Genomic DNA, 16,176 nt, shown 5'->3' with positions numbered 1-16,176 from the left:
GTACAGTTAGAGAATTCAGCAGAAGTGTGCAAACAGAGCCAGAGACAACAAGGAGAGAATCGCCAGGATTGCTTAGAAATACTGGGAGTGATGGTGATTATTCTCATTCTACAGGAGATGAGGATTCAAGACAATTTTATTTAAATATGAAAGTATGAGAGCTCCCAGCAGGCCAGAGGAGTTTGGGGACATCTAAGTGGGTAACACTTCAGTCACATGTATATTATTATCACTTGGTTTATGATATGCCCCCTTAGCTATATTGTAACCTCCTTGGGATTGCACCTATGACAGGGTGTTGCAACTGAATTTGTAGGGCTTTTTCACCCTGTATGAATTTCATTCCTGTATATGGACAAACCAGATCCTGGCAGTAATCCACAAATAGTATGCCAAGTGTCAGTGTATTGCTCCTATTTTCAAGATAAGAAAATGCAGCCTCAGAGTGATGACGTCCTGTTCCCTGGGTTCTAGGGCCAACAAACAGTGAGCCAAGCCTGGGGCATGAGGGTGCATGAGGGTAAACTTGGATGTCAAGGTGAAATCTAACTTTCCGTTCCCTCTCTTACCATCTAGATAGAGCTACACTCATGCAACAGTCTGTGTCCTCTCTAGCCCCACAGAGGAATTTGTCTGCCCCCCTCAAATCTCACATTTACCACCTAGGGCAAAACCTTTAGATGAGCTATTTGCTATTTAGAAGGCTAATGCCAATGGCATCTTCACAGAACTATGGAATTAAATGAAATAGTTAAAGTCTTTGACATGTTGCCTGGTACATAGAGATGTTCAATAAGTTTTCTCTCCCTTCTCTCTCCTCCCTTCTTTCTCTATCACTAAATTTAAAAAAAAAATTTTTTTATTTATTTATGAGAGGAGGGGCAGAGGGAGAGGGAGCAAACTCCCCACTGAGCAGGGAGCTCAATGTGGGACTAGAACCCTGTACCGTGGACTTGATCCCAGGACCCTGGGATCATGATCTGAGCTGAAGACAGATGCTTAACTGACTGAGCCACCCACGTGCCCTCTATTGCTAAATTTAGGTTCAATGTTCATTCTACCATGCCCTGTTCCTTATGTTTCATTGTACCTTCAACAGCCCCTGTCACATGACCGACCATCTGACCCTTCACCTGGGGGTAACCCAGCAGGATGGGACCAGGGGCTGGGCTGGGCTGGCTTTGGGCTTGGGCTAGAGAGCCAGAAAGAAAGCCCCAGGCCATGTTTGAGGTACAAGGACAGAGATCCAAAGTGGTAGAGCCACATTTGTTCTCAGGTCCAAGAGGTGACCTCAGAGCCAGATTATGGGATAATTTCAACACAGATACTAGTCCATGTGAAAAGATCTGTCTTTTCACAAAAGAGAACCATAGTCTGAAAAGTTTACTGGTGTAAACAGGCAAGCCTGTTTGGGTTGCCATAGCACCCATAGACTATACCATAGACTATAATAAATTTATTTTTCATAGTTCTGGAGGGTGAAGTCCAACATCAGGGTGCAGCATGGCTGGGTTCTGGTCAGAGTTCTCTTCCTGGCTTGCAGATGGCTGCCTTCTTGCTATGTCCTCACATGGCAGACAGCAAATGAGCTTTCTGGTTTCTCCATGAGGGCCCCACTGTCATAACCTCATCTAACCTAATTACCTCCCAAAGGGCTCAGCTCCAAATACCATCATATTGGCAGTTAGGGCTTCAACATTTGGGGAGGACACAAACTTGCAGTCCATAACAGTTGGCAACGACCACAGTACAGCTTTCATTTACTTTAGTCTGTGCAATTTTGACCATTAAAAAAAAAAGATCTTTCAGAAACTTGGCTTTGTTTCTAAACAAGCAAAATGTACACTTTTGAAAGCACAAGTTCATTTTTTTACAGACACAAGGCTCAAGGAGACTTCACTCATTAGTTTACAGATTTCCTGTGACTATAAATTGAGTCTGATTTTTAATAAATTTGGAGCAGCAAGTTCTTTGCTGAAACCTTATTTCTTCTTACCAAAAGTCATTGTTTCCTTAAGGCGAGTGAACATTATGTCTGCAACACTGACAGCCTTATGAGGACAGATGTCCTTACAAGAGAAAGGCAGAGGAAGACTGGAGACACAGAAGAGACAAAGCAATATGAGGACTGAGGCAGAAATGGAATTAGGCAAGCCACAGTTCAAGGAATGCCTCGAGTCACCAAAAGCCTAAAGAGGCAAGGAAGGATTTTCCCTTAGAGTCTTTGGAAAGAGTGCAATTCTGAAAACACTTTGATTTTGGGCTTCTGGCCACCAGAACTGTGAGAGAACAAAATTCTGTTTTAAACCACTTGTTTATGGTCATTTGCTACAGCAGCCTAGGAAGCAAATACAGTGCCCAAAGGGCAGAACTAAGCTGGAATCCAAATCTCCGGACTCCCTCAGTCTTACGTTTATTTCCCTGCCACCATTTCACATCCCCTAAGCTCTGATTTTGTCAGAGACATGAAAAAATTCACACTCTTTACCACTGATAAGATGACTTATGAGATGGGGGCGATGAAGAGCACTGCAGGTGCTGCTTCTTCTAGCAGTTGATGCTTAGTCCATCCAACAACTAAGCTTTTGGATGTGAAAGTAACATATCTGACTAAGACTGGTATTAGGCATTAGGGAATCATTCTAAGATCTAGAGGAGAGAACTGATAAAATACAGCCAGAAAGGTAAGCCAGTTGACTCCAACAAAATACATAGACAGCAGATAACAATACGTAACTCACAAAGTCTGTATGCAATCAACAGGATTTACTGGGCATACAGTATGTGCCAGGCATTTTTCTAGACTTCTTGATCTCAATGGGAATAATGGGATCTCAGGGTGGCAGGAGCTATACAGCAACATATAAATGCCTGAGACAGTATAGTCATGGTTATGGAAATGGGATGCAGCACGTCTTGTATAGTAATCAGGATGGTTTGAACTATAGGCATCCTTGTCATTTGCTAGTTGTTCGTGATCTCCCTAGAAGTAAGACAAGTGTCTACAAAAGCCTTAATTGGTAAAAAAAAAAAAAAAAAAAAAAAAAAAGTTGGGAGGCCTGGCTGGCTCAGTCAGTAGAGCATGTGACTCTTGATCTTGGGGTCATGAGTTCAAGCCCCATGTTGGGTATAGAGTTTATTTTAAAATAGTAGTAGTAGTAGTAGTAATAATAATAATAATAACATGTCCATAAATCCTTTAAAAAAGAAAAGAAAATGTCTAGATCTGGTAAGCAGAGATCTTACTTGAGGCACCACAATGGAGAATACACCATATAGGTTTTGTTTCCTCCTCCAGATTCCCTTTCCATTTTCTCATCCTGCTCTGACTAGTGTGAGCTACATCATCAGGCTGCCTCAGTCTCTGGTTTCTGGTTGGGTTTAGCCATTGGGAACCACTGACAGGAGACTGGATATCTTTCAGTCTACTTCATCAACTACCCTAGTGCTTGTTCAGTGGACTCATAAACAAAATGGCCATGGTGGCAGAGATGGAAGTTATGCATAGGCTCTACAACAGGGACTTCTCACCAAGGCAAATCTGGCCTCTCCTGCTGGTGATCCTGCTGGTGATTGCTGAATCTACCAAGAACAGAGTCCAGTGCTAACTAAGTCCATAGTATGGCATCATTCTTCAGGGACACTAGCCAGTCACCTGATAACAGGTTGATTATGTTGTCCCATCATGGATCGGGTAGCAATTCCTCAAAGAACTTAACACTTATTCTGGATATGGTGTCCCCTAATACTTTGATGTTGCATAGTAAAAGTTAAGGGAAGACTATAGCAATACCATTCAGTCAGGACCACTAAGAGTTCACACACCTAAGAGTAAAGGTTTGAGTCATCAGATAAAGAACCAACTGATCACCAGTTAAGAAAAAAGATCTCAAGGGCACATGGGTGGCTCAGTCGTTAAGCGTCTGCCTTCGTCTGAGGTCATGATCCCAGGATCCTGGGATTGAGCCCTGCATCAGGCTCCCTGCTCAGAGGGAAGCCTGCTTCTCCCTCTCCCATTCCCCCTGCTTGTGTTCCCTCTCTCGCTGTCTCCCTCTGTCAAATAAATAAATAAAATCTTTTTAAAAAGAAAAAAGATCTTAGTAGCTGGGCATATTTTTTCCTTGGTTTATTCAGTATATATGTATACTTGTTAATTTCTTTCTTCTCCTTCTCTTTTCCCTTCCTGTGCTCTTCCATATAGGATGAGTTGATGATAGTTAACCTTATATTTTGTTTTTAGATTACAGGACATCAAGGGGGGGATCGTGACTGAAAAAGAAAAAGGATGACCATCATAAAGACAAGAAAAATGACTGATAAAACTTTGGGTCTCCTCTTTTGAGGGGAGATGGTAAGGCATCTTTGTAAGAGAGGTAGTCACAGCACATTAGGTACAAGCATTATATTGTCATTATCATCGTTTGGAAACTAAATGTGAGTAAAATGGTATGTATGGATCCTGAGTCCCTAAAATAATGAACTGCACTAGACTGTCTACTGGCAACTCAGCATCTCACTTCTGTACTCCCCCAAGAGTTAGGCATTCTGGAAAATATTTCTTAGAATCCTTTGACAACTGTTTTCCATGTTAGGTTCCACAAATGAGAGGCACTTGCATGAAACTTAAGAGAACAGAAGAGAGGCAGCTTCTTCAAGACTATTCAGACTTTGGGACAACATCTATTCATGATAAAAACCCACTCCAGAGTAGTCAACATAATAAAGGCCTTATAAGACAAACCCACAGGTAACATCATGCTCAAGGGTGAAAAACTGAGAGCTTTTCCCCTCAGTTCAGGAATAAGACAAGGAATGTCTATTCTCACCATGTTTATTCAACATAGTACTGAAGTCCTAGCCACAGAAATCAGACAACATAAAGAAATAAAATGTATCAAATTGGTAAGGAAGAAGTAAAACTCTATTTACAAATGACTATGTAGCCATAGAAAACCCTAAAGACGCCATCAAAAACCTACCAGAACTGATAAATGAATTCAGTAAGGTCACTGGATACAAAATCAATGTACAGAAATTAGTTGCATTCCTATACACTAATAATGAAGCAGCAGAAAGTGAAATTCAGAAAACAATCCCATTTATAATTGTGCCAAAAACAATAAAATATCTAGGAATAAACTTAACCAAAGAGGTGAAAGATCTGTACTCTAAAAACTATAAAACACTGATGAAAGAAATTCAAGACAATACAAAGAAATGGAAAGACATCCCATGCTCATGGGATGGAAGAACGAATATTGTTAAAATGTCTATACTACCCAAAGCAATCTACAGATTTAATTCAATTCCTATCAAATTACCAACAGCATTCTTCACAGAACTAGAACAAACAATCCTAAAATTTGTATGGAACCACAAGACCTCGAATAGCCAAAGCAATCTTGAAAAAAAAAACAAAACAAAACTGGAGTTATCACATTTCAGACTTCAAGTTATATTACAAAGTGGTAGTAATTAAAATAGTATGGTGCCAGCATGAAAACAGACACATAGATCAATAGAATAGAATAGAAAACCAGAAATAAACTACAATTATAGGGTCAATTAATCTTCAACAAAGGAGGAAAGAATATACAATGGGAAAAAGTCTCTTCAACAAATAGTGTTGGGAAAACTGGGTGGCTACCTGCAAAAAAAACCCAAAAAAACCCCAAAAAACCAAAAATTGGACTATACCAAAATAAACTCAAAATGGATTAAAGACCTAAATGTGAGATCTGAAATCATAAAAACCCTTGAAGAGAGCACAGGCAGTAATTTCTCTGACATTGGCTGTAGCAACACTTCTCTAGATATGTCTCCTGGGGCAAGAGAAAGCAAAAATAAACTATTGGGACTATACATTAATTTGCGTGTCATTCTTGCACAGGGACCATGCTAATCTCTGCATTGTTCCAATTTTAGTATATGTGCTGCCAAAGTAAGCCCTCTATTGGGACTATATCAAAATAAAGTTTCTTGAACAGTGAAGGAAACAACAAAACTAAAAAGCACCCTAAAGAATAGGAGAAGATATTTGCAAATGACATATCCAAAAAAGGATTAGTATCCAAAATATATAAAGAACTGATACAACATCCAAAAAACAAATAATCTGTTTAAATGGGCAGAACACATGAACAGATATTCTCCAAAGAAGATATCCAGATGGCCAACAGACACATGAAAAGATGCTCAACCTCATTCATTAACAGGGAAATGTAAATCAAAAGTACAAAGAGATATCACCTCATACCTGTCAAAATGGCTAAAATCAAAAACACAAGAAACAACAAGTATTGGTGAGGATATGAAGAAAAAGGAGCCCTCATGCACTCCTGGTGGGAATGCAAACTGGTACAGCCACTGTGGAAGACAATATGGAGTTTCCTCAAAAAGTTAAAAATAGAACTACCCTATGATCCAGTAATCACACTACTTGGTATTTACCAAAAAAATACAAAAACACTAATTCAAAGAGATACATGCACCCCTATGTTTATTGCAGCATTATTTACAACAGCTAAACTATGGAAGCAGCCCACGTGTCCACTGATAGATGAATGGATAAAGAAGATGTGGTATACATATACAATGGTATATTATTCAGCCATAAAAAAAGAATGAAATCCTGCCATTTGCAACAACATGGATAGAGCTAGAGAGGATAATGCTAAATGAAATAAGTCAGTCAGAGAAAGACAAATACCCTATGATTTCACTCATGTGTGGAATTTAAGAAACAAAACAAATGACCAAAGGAAAAAGAGAGAGATAGAGAAACCAAGAAACAGACCGAAATATAGAGAACAAACTGGTGGTTACCAGAAGGGAGGTGGGTGGGTGGGGGATGGGTGAAATAGGTGATGGGGATTAAAGAGTACACTTAACCATAATGAAAAAAAAAACTATTCAAACTTTCCCTAACACTCTCCTCAAAGTTCTTCTACTGTCTGCCCAGTTCCAAAGCCACTTTCATATTTAGGTGTTTATATTATGGCAGTGCCCCACTTCTAGTAATAAAATCTATATTAATTATCTATCACAGTGTAACAAATTACCTGAAATTTTAGCAGCTTAAACTGATGAACACTGATTATCTCACGGTTTCTAAACTCAGGAATTTGGAAGTGACTTAGCTGAGTGATTTGGGTTCAGAATCTTTCGTGAAATTGCAGTCAAAATATCAGCCAGAGTATAGGCATCCGGAGGTTGACTGAGGCTGGAGGATCTGCTTTCAAGATGGCTCACTCACATAACTATTGGTCAAAGATCTCATTTTCTTGATGACTGTTAGCAGGACCCCTCAGTTCCTCAACTCATGGATATCTCCATGGGTTGCTTGAGTGTCCTCATGACATAGCAGCTAGCTTCTTCTGGAGCTAGTGATCTGTAGGTGCCAAGGGGAGGCTGCCCTAAGATGGGCCACTCTGGCACGAACATCATTTTGAGTTAAAAACAATCAAAACCCAGTAGAATCAGGAAAAGCTCTTTACATCCCCCTCAACGCAGCTTGGCTTGTACTAGGAAGAGAGCTATTAACAGATTCTTCTTTACCTAAGTAAGTAATCTACATAATAGGGCAACCTTTGTTTTCCAGACATCTCCTCTCACCTTCTTGCTACTGGTCTTTCTCCCCCTTGTATCCGCAGGTTCCTATCCCTCCCCTTAGCTCATACAAGCCTCCTGTTGCCTCACTGTCTGGAATTTTCATGTCTGTGTGGATTCTCTGTACAAACACTATTAAATGTGATTTTCTCCTGTTAATCTGTCTCATGTCAATTTAATTCTTAGTCCAAATAGAAGGACGCTGTAGGGTAAATTATTCCTATCTGACAGATCCAAGAGAGAGAGCAAAGAGGAAGCCACAAGGCACTTTATGACCTCATCTCAGAAATGACACACCATCATTTCTACTTTATTCATTTGAAGATGTCACTAAGTCTAGTCCTCAGTCCAGGGAGAGAAATGAATCTCTACTTCTGGAAGGGAGGAGCATCAAAAAATTTGTGAATATATTTTAAAACCACAAGTTCTCTTGAAGCATTTGATCTAAAGAGACTTAGGGAGGAAAGGAGTTCTTAGCAGTTTTGATGATATAGTAAGAAAGAAAGTCATCCAGACTCAGGATGAGGCCAGTGAACCAAAGGGTAGTCATGACACGGAAGTATTTTGACTCTGAAATTTAGGAGAAATTGGGAAAAGAGTCAAGTCACTTTTTTGCAATTTTTACATGTGTCTCTCCCTTTTAACTTAAAATTACATTTGAAAATTGCATATTCTGTCATCATGTCAGATTCTCAATACCACAGGGTAACACAGATACATCTATTTTCATACTATTTTAATTACCATGACTCCAAAAAGTTTTCCATCCTTGATATTAGAGCTTCCTCTCAAACCTCACATCCATTTCCTTCATCCAACATGTCCATCCCCTCTACCTCTGAGCTAAAGAGCCTCTGAACTTACTGCCCTCTGATCACACATCTAGAGTCCCTCCTTCACCCCCAGATTAGTCCCCAAGCCCCAACCTCAACAACCAGAAGCTAAAATTCTCTTCTGTCTCTCCTCTGAATTAAGACTTTGTCAATAATTACCCACTTATACCTCATCTTTCTAAAATACAGATATAATTATGTCCTCTTCTGTTTAAAAATAGAGACTTAAAGGATGCCTGGGTGGCTCAGTTGGTTAAGTGTGTCTGCCTTTGGCTTGGGTCATGATCCCAGGGTCCTGGGATCCAGTCCCGCATCAGGCTCTCTGCTCAGTGGGGAGCCTGCTTGCTCCCCCTGCTTGTGCTCTCTCTCTGGCAAATAAATAAGTAAAATCCTTTAAAAAATGGAGACTTAAATGGTCCCCCAATATCTATAACAAAGTCTATAAATGGCCTTCAGGAAGTCTGTGAATTCTTGACATTTTTGTCATAGGTACATCATTTGGGGAACAAGCCAATGGCTTTAAATGGATCCCCCAAACAGTAAGTTACCACAAAATGTCAAGAACCACCAGCTTCCAGGAAAAAGGCCTGACTCAACAAGGGGCAAGAGAATCATCAGAATTTGACTCCACCCTTCCTTTTCCTTCCATATCTTATGTCACAGTTATGACTTGTCTTTCCCTAGTCTACCTGTATGTTCATGCTTCCTTGCCTTTGTTTCTGCCTTTCTTTCTGCCTAGAATACCTTGCCTTCTTTTCTGCTAGGAAAATTAGTATGCATGCCTTGGAACCCAGCTCAAATGTCAGATCCTGGGGGAATGAATGATCTAAGCTTAATGTGTTTTATATATACTTCTAACATAATTGTAATTGTTTCTTCACTCTTCTGATTAATCCTGGACTGAAATGATCATCTCACAGTTAAAATGAGTCTTATTCAAATTTATATCTCCAAAGCCTAACATAGATCATACTAGGACCTACTCTTTGTTGGGTGGGTGGATGGGTGTTAGCTTTGACCATTGCCTGACAGAACAGGGATAACCTCCCTATGAGCATTCCCCTGCAGACCCCCTATAAACTGAGGACCATTTCTTCTCCCCCTAGTGCTTTGCTCTGTAGTGAGCTTTGTACATTTAGATCTTACTGACCAGTAAAATTTCAAAAATAATTTCGGAGATCCACATAGGATCGCCAATTTTTAATTTTCCAAGTAAAGACTTTAGAAGAAATTATCACTTACCTTCTCTATCGTGTTATAAAAAAAGTCACTTTAAAACCTCAAAAGTATGAAGGACATAATCCCAGCCTAGAAGATAGTCCTTTGAATTAAATACATTTAGCCTTTTGAAAAGCTTACCACATTTACCTTATTTTTTCTCATTCCATGATGAAAAATTCCTGTTTATCAGTTCTAGAATAATGTTTGGAAACCATTGATTTAGACCTTTGCTTCTGAAAGGTGACTCCTGCATTCTTCCTCAGGAATGAGTTTTTGGCCTCATGACAGGAACAGTCCTGCAGGATCTCCCCATGGGTTTCTTGTTGCAGGAACAGAAAGAAGTACCTGAAAATAAGAGACCAACTAATGCATATTGAGCACTTACCATCACAGTTAAAAGCTCAAGAATGCAAGAAATGCAACTTTATCTCTTTTTCTTACTGAATTTATTTTCTATTTGAATACGTCCCACTGGGTGACAAATATCATCTTAACTCAGGGTCCCTCTCCCTTTCTTTCATCTTTGATCCAGGGGACTGATTTAGTGCACAGGCAGGGCTAGATGAAACCTTGCGAGGTCTTAAGCACTGATGAGATTATGATGTCTCATATGTAATTGAAAAAATTTTACATACGTATAGCTCATTATTTCCCAACAAAGTTCCCTTTTTTTTTCTCTCTCTCTCTCTCCTGAAATCATCACTTCAGTGCTTTTTATTCTTTCAAAAACTGTCTTACATTTTGGGGTAGATGCTTTGTTTCCCTGGTGTCCTTGGTAATTTCTAAGCCTACCAGTGGGGTCATCTGGTTCTGCTCATTGGTCCTTAGCATCCACTTGGATATATTTGATTTTTTTGTGGGTCCATACAGATCACCAGAGAGTCATTCTCACACACAAGACTGCCTCAGATCTGAAGGCTCTTTATGCCACATTTGAGCCATTCAGGGTTAGAATTTCTTTCTTCAGTGTAAAACTTTGATGCCTTTTAAAATGCAACCCTTATTATTATATCAGTCATCATACCTTGTACAGACAAAGGAGCTGAGGGAATAGTAGGGTGGACAATAGGCAGAGAACAGGAGGACACTGTATTATATTATTTTCCATTGGCTCAAGTTCTCTTATTTTTTTTTTTTTAGCTTTCCTTTCTGATTCCTGCACTAGATTATAGGGCTCCGAGAACAACACATCTATCTTATTTATGACTATGGCCCCAGAACCTAGAACAGTGCCTGCCACGTAGGAGGCCCTCAATAAATATTGTTGATCTAATGAATGAGGATGACGAGATAAGAAGAACACAAAGAGGTAGAAGAGTGTCAGAGGGAGGGGGCTGGAATTGCTAAAAATAAACTTCAATTCTTTTACAGTTCTGGTGGAAGTTTGTATCAGTTTTCTCTTGGAAAGTTTCGTTCCACTGAAGCAAGAAATGCCTCTTCCTTCTACCATTCTGTGTATGTGTGTGTGTGTGTGTGTATTTAGGGTGGGGAGGGGCAGAAGAAAGAGAGAATGTTAAGCAGCCTCCATGTGGGGGTAGGGGCTCGATCTCAGGACCCTGAGATCATGTCCTGAGCCAAAATGAAGAGTCCGACGCTTAACCAACTGAGTCACCCAGGCTCCCCTCTTGTGTTTGTTTGTTTGTTTGTTTTTCTGATTGTTGCCTCTGGGCTGTTTCTCTTAGCTGGAAAACTAAACTATTTTGGGCAAGCAGTATTAGTATATACCTTTGCAGCTCCCCAGGATACAAAGCACTTTGAGAGCTAAAAGATCCTAGTTTATGGAATGAATGAATGAAACTTGAGTCTGAATATCCAGAGAATCTTTGAGGAATGGGCTCCCTCTTGGGGGTTAAGGCCAAAGTGGTATCTCCCAGACTGAGTCTTATCCAGCCTCAGCATTCCACATCCACTTCCTAGGGGGGGCAGCACCTCCTAGTGGAAGTCCAGGGGTGCTGCCTCCTCCTTAGATGCCCCAAATAGGGCCTCTTGGTGACTCCCTCCCAGAGCTCCATCTTGTCATCCTCAAAACCGTAATGTTACTCCTCTAGATGAGGTCCAGTAGACTCTAGCAGGTCCCTTCTAGTAACTCCAAGTACCAACAAGGTGAACAAGGGCTCCATTCCAGCCGAGTGTTCTAAACAGCAGCACTTCTCAAACTTGAATGTGCAGATGAATCACCTGGGAAGATCTTGTTAAAATGAAGATTCTGATCTAGTAGTTCTGGGTTGTGAACCAAGATTCTGAATTTTGAACCACCTTCCAGGAGCTACCAAGGCTGTTGGTCCAGTCTGTACTGCACCTCTGCGGTGACCAGCTCCCAGATGCACCAGGTGTGACCCGGAAGCCATGGGGTTGGCTGTTTATGCAAACACTGAAGCTGATAAATTACAGTTGTCCCTTTCAAGGTCTGCCCCTTAGAAGTCAACACACTGGGGGCACCTGGGTGGCTCAGTCCGTTAAGCCTCTGCCTTTGGCTCAGGTCATGATCCTGGGGTCCTGGGATCCCCTGCTTGGCAAGCTCCTCCCTCTCCCCTCACCCCATGCTCGTGCTTTCTCTCTCTCTCTCTCCCTCTCTCAAATAAATAAATAAAATCTTTTTTTAAAAATAGAATGCTGTGTGTTAAGTATACTGGAATTAAAATTAAAAACTTAATAAAAATAATGTTTTTAAAAAAGTCAACACACTGATACCGAAAAATATTTTGCTGGAATGTTGCCTAAAACATTTTTGGAATGGTCGTTGAAGCCTGTTGCACCTTTAAAACTCAGTTTTTCTTTTTCTTTGAAGGTGGATTTAAAAGCAGTCAAAAAACATTTCAAAATAAAATGTGACTATAAATATTGAGATGGATTTCCTTATATGACTTATAAATTAGGCCTGAAGGTAATCCCCAAACAAGAGTTCCAAAAATATTTGGGGTAGCTGATTGGAGAAAGTGGAATGTCTACTCTGAAACACAACACTCATTTAGCTGCTTAGTACAATTGCGGTCCTTTTTAAGTTGTTGATTTTATTATGTCCTTTTAAAGGAGTTGATTTCATTACTAGTTTATTTAAGCAAAACTTAAATTGGGCTTAGTGAGTAGCAGGCACTGTTGCTTTACAAATATTAACTCATTTAATTTTCATAATAAGCCTGCTTTTATTTCCATTTTACAAATGAGAAAACTGAGGCACAGAGACAATTATGTGGCTTACCTAAAGTTACCCCGCTAATTAAAGCAAGAGTAAGGATTCAAACCCTAGGGAGTCTGCTTCCAGGCGTCACTGGCTTAATTATTAAGCTATGCTAACCTTAATTAGAGTTAGGACTAGCCTAAAGAGTGTCAGCTACTACAGAGTCCATCAGAAGGAAAAGAAAAAAAATTAGTGACTTACAATGGAGACAGGAAGCCTACAAAAAATAACAAATCCAACCCAAACAGAAACAGCTGGAGCTGGAATGTGTGACTAGAGAGGTCTTAAACCTCCCTGTCTCCTTCCTGGTTCTGATACCTAGGAAAGACCTCAAGGTGGAAGGGATGGCAAGTTCTCAGGTCGACCTTCTGCTATTCTATTCTCTTCATGCTCTGAGCTGTCTGTTTTGTGGCTTTAAACTCATCAAATTTAGGGAACCTGGATCTGGGAGACTCTAGGAAATTACAGCCCGCAGTAGTGTCTTGCTTTTTACATGTTGTTCAAGTGAGTCCTTGCTGACGGATTGTGGGTAAAAGGGGCACAGCCCCAGCGAAACGTCCATCTCTTCCAGGAATGCGTCCTGACTTGCCCTGCCACCTCCAGGTCCCCTGAGAGGAGCTGGAGAAGCTCATTCCTCACTCAGTCCTACCTCATTCCCTCCCTGACAGAGACACAGCCGCCAGCAGCCACCTGGGAGCCAAATCCAAAACTCACTTCCATTTTGCCTAATGCCATTCGGGTCCACAGACCCGAATCTGTGGAGCTCGGATTTTTTAAGCGCACATAAAACCAACTAACAAATGAAATTTGCTTTTAAAACTGAGGTAGAATGGGAAAAAAAAATCCTCCAGTAGAAAACAGCCTCTCACCTAGGAGGCTGTGGAAGCGGAGGACACAAGCCCCTCATTAGCACCCCTCACAGTGGCTATGGGAAACGGTGCCTCTAGTGTGGGCATGTTTTTCACTGGTCACAGGATCTGCACCAGAAATGGTTCACCGTATTGTCTAACCTGCATTCTTAGTCTAACCCTTAAGAAATGTTTGCCCCTTGTTCCTATAACCCCTACACTCAAAAGTATTGAAGTTGTAGCAGGGTGAGGCTTTTCTGAGGCTCTGGTGTACGGTTTGACCACGGACAGCGGCCAAATGAGGAAAGGGAAAGTACCACACAGAACGACGTCCTAAAACAATCACACAGCGGGGAGGATGGAGATGGGCCGCTTCACTCGCTCTTAAGAGAGCTAGACAGCGGAAGTAAAGTCCCAGAAATCCGCAGAACTTGTCCGTTTTTGCCACATTCCAATTTCGGCCCAAACCTAACCGACTATCAAAGGGGTCAGTCGGGGCACAGCCATGGAAGGCAATGTGGCTTCCCAAATCTAAAAAGGCGCCCTTGCCGTGCCATTGTTCCCACAATGCCGTGACTCGGATTCGAACCGAGGTTGCTGCGGCCACAACGCAGAGTACTAACCACTATACGATCACGGCGAGCTACCGGGACGCCACGAAACGTTCGCCTCCGAGTGTGGGCCTTCAGGTCTGGCCGGCCGCCTCCTTAGCCTTCCAACGTCGCCCGCGGTCTGCCAGGCTTGCCTGGCCCTCTCGCTGACCCCGAAGCGAAGTAGGGGCGCCGTGGTCTACCCCGCCGGTGTCCGCCGGTCGTGCGCACCGATCGTAAAAGAAAGGACGGGAAAGTGCTTTGCAAACGTAAGGATTCCTAGGAGGCCGGGACGCTCCCGTAGCCTGTAAGGATGTGATGCCCCGGTGTCGCCCGAATGCCCCGGGGTCGTCCCTCTCACACCCACCAGGCCCCGGCGCTCACGCTATGTGAGCGGATTCTGGCTGGGAATGGTCTCTCGAATTCTACAAGAAGGAAAAATCAGTTCCGACCCACCCACACAACTTCCTTCGAGGCGCGGGGTCAAGGGAAAGCTCGAGCGCAGCCTCCAAACTGGTGAAGCGGCGGGATCTGGCGCGCGCCGAGTGCGGACCGAACTCAAGAAAGCAGGAAGACCAGTGCGTCTGCGCTCGCGCGAGGCGAGGCGAAGCCACAGCTCAGCGGGAACAAATAATGACGTGATGAGGGGGCGGGGCTTTCAACACAGAAGAACTCAGGCGAGGAAACCGAAGGCCGAATCCCCAGTAGCTCGCCGTGATCGTATAGTGGTTAGTACTCTGCGTTGTGGCCGCAGCAACCTCGGTTCGAATCCGAGTCACGGCATTGCGAAAGCAATGGCACGGCAGGGGGTTCGCTTTTTATCGCCGTCCTCCATTTTTATTTCGAATTTGTAACAACATTCTCGAAAATGGATCCCAATCCCCTTGTGACAGTTGGAAACGACGTTTACGTCACGCCGGCTCTGGCTAAATTGGACTTCCAAAGAATATAGGCTTCGGGTTACTCGGCCTACCCGCGGTGCCGTTCAGGGCGGACAAAGCACAGAGCACTCACAAGGCTAATTGTTGTCATAGGCATATGTACGAATTTCTATGGCAGCACTGGAAAAGGACTCCCAATCATAATAGAAAGAGAAGGCTTCGCAGAGGAGGTGACTTTTGAAGTAGCTCTTAAAGGCGGAGAAGGAATTTGCCGAGCAGCCAGGATAATCTTGTGTGCAAAGGTATGAAGGAGGTCTCAAGAAGGAACTATCGGCAATTCTTTATAAATCTTCCCCCTTCCCCTCCTCTAAAGGACCTGTTGAGTGAATGTATGCAAGTTAATTCAGGAATGGGTAACGACACTGAGGCAAGGCCAAGGGCTGGAAAAGGTGGACGAATTTCCTGCAGTCTGTGGGTGGGGGTGAGGGGTGGAGGAGTGAAAGGATTCAATTCGTGTTTAGTAACACCCCTCCGGTGACGCTGCAGGGGGTGGGGGTGATGATTAGAGCAGACAGATGGTCACCGTGGATTCTCTTGTTAGAACCAGTGGCACGTTCTCAGTTTAGCAAAAAGCGTCTGCCTACTGTGGACTCGGCCTGGTTCTAAGCGTCGTGGGGGCGGGAGCAGTGATGGACAAGAAGAAAAACCGGACTGGTGCCTGCTGCCGCCCGGGGCACAACCAAGGTGGGCACCGGTTCCTGCGGCGGCAGTACTGTGAGGGAGGAGTCAGGGCCGTCGGGGCAGGAACAGAAGCTGCAAGGAAGTTGGTGGGGAGGGGATCAGCAGGGTGAGATGCATTCATTGAGCCCCTTCTACGTGGCCAACCGGTCCTGCAGGCGTCCACATCCTCCACCGAGGCGATGTTGGGTCACTTCTGGGGAAATCAGCAGGGACGAGAACCCCTTACGAGCGTCCCCTGCAGACCCTCCCAGGCACAGGAGATGGGCATCTTCCTAG

The 16,176-nt window shown here is 42.7% G+C and overlaps 1 long non-coding RNA gene and 3 other non-coding genes across 4 annotated transcripts in view; 1 reads left to right on the top strand and 3 right to left on the bottom strand.

Moving 5' to 3' along the window:
- The window catches only part of LOC141369994 (uncharacterized), a 34,684-nt gene that overhangs the window by 18,204 nt on the left and 304 nt on the right, over window positions 1–16,176 (bottom strand). Inside the window, exons 2-3 of the long non-coding RNA XR_012373614.1 lie at window positions 11,388–16,172; window positions 9,810–10,007 (exon numbers count right to left, since the gene is read on the bottom strand). This is a non-coding gene — a long non-coding RNA (uncharacterized lncRNA). The remainder of the gene's footprint in view (window positions 1–9,809; window positions 10,008–11,387; window positions 16,173–16,176) is intronic.
- LOC112833513 (U6 spliceosomal RNA) lies at window positions 5,846–5,949 on the bottom strand. The gene has a single exon (XR_003210664.1). It is a non-coding gene; the product is annotated as a U6 spliceosomal RNA (small nuclear RNA).
- On the bottom strand, window positions 14,257–14,328 carry TRNAH-GUG (transfer RNA histidin (anticodon GUG)). Its single transcript has one exon. It is a non-coding gene; the product is annotated as a tRNA-His (tRNA).
- Window positions 14,990–15,061, top strand: TRNAH-GUG (transfer RNA histidin (anticodon GUG)). The gene has a single exon. It is a non-coding gene; the product is annotated as a tRNA-His (tRNA).

The sequence above is a fragment of the Callorhinus ursinus genome, unplaced genomic scaffold, assembly GCF_003265705.2.
Source record: "Callorhinus ursinus isolate GAN/ISIS: 27379988/994484 unplaced genomic scaffold, GSC_fseal_2.0 scaffold25, whole genome shotgun sequence".
Lineage (NCBI taxonomy): Eukaryota > Metazoa > Chordata > Mammalia > Carnivora > Otariidae > Callorhinus > Callorhinus ursinus.
This window is presented reverse-complemented; position numbering and strand designations above follow the sequence as displayed.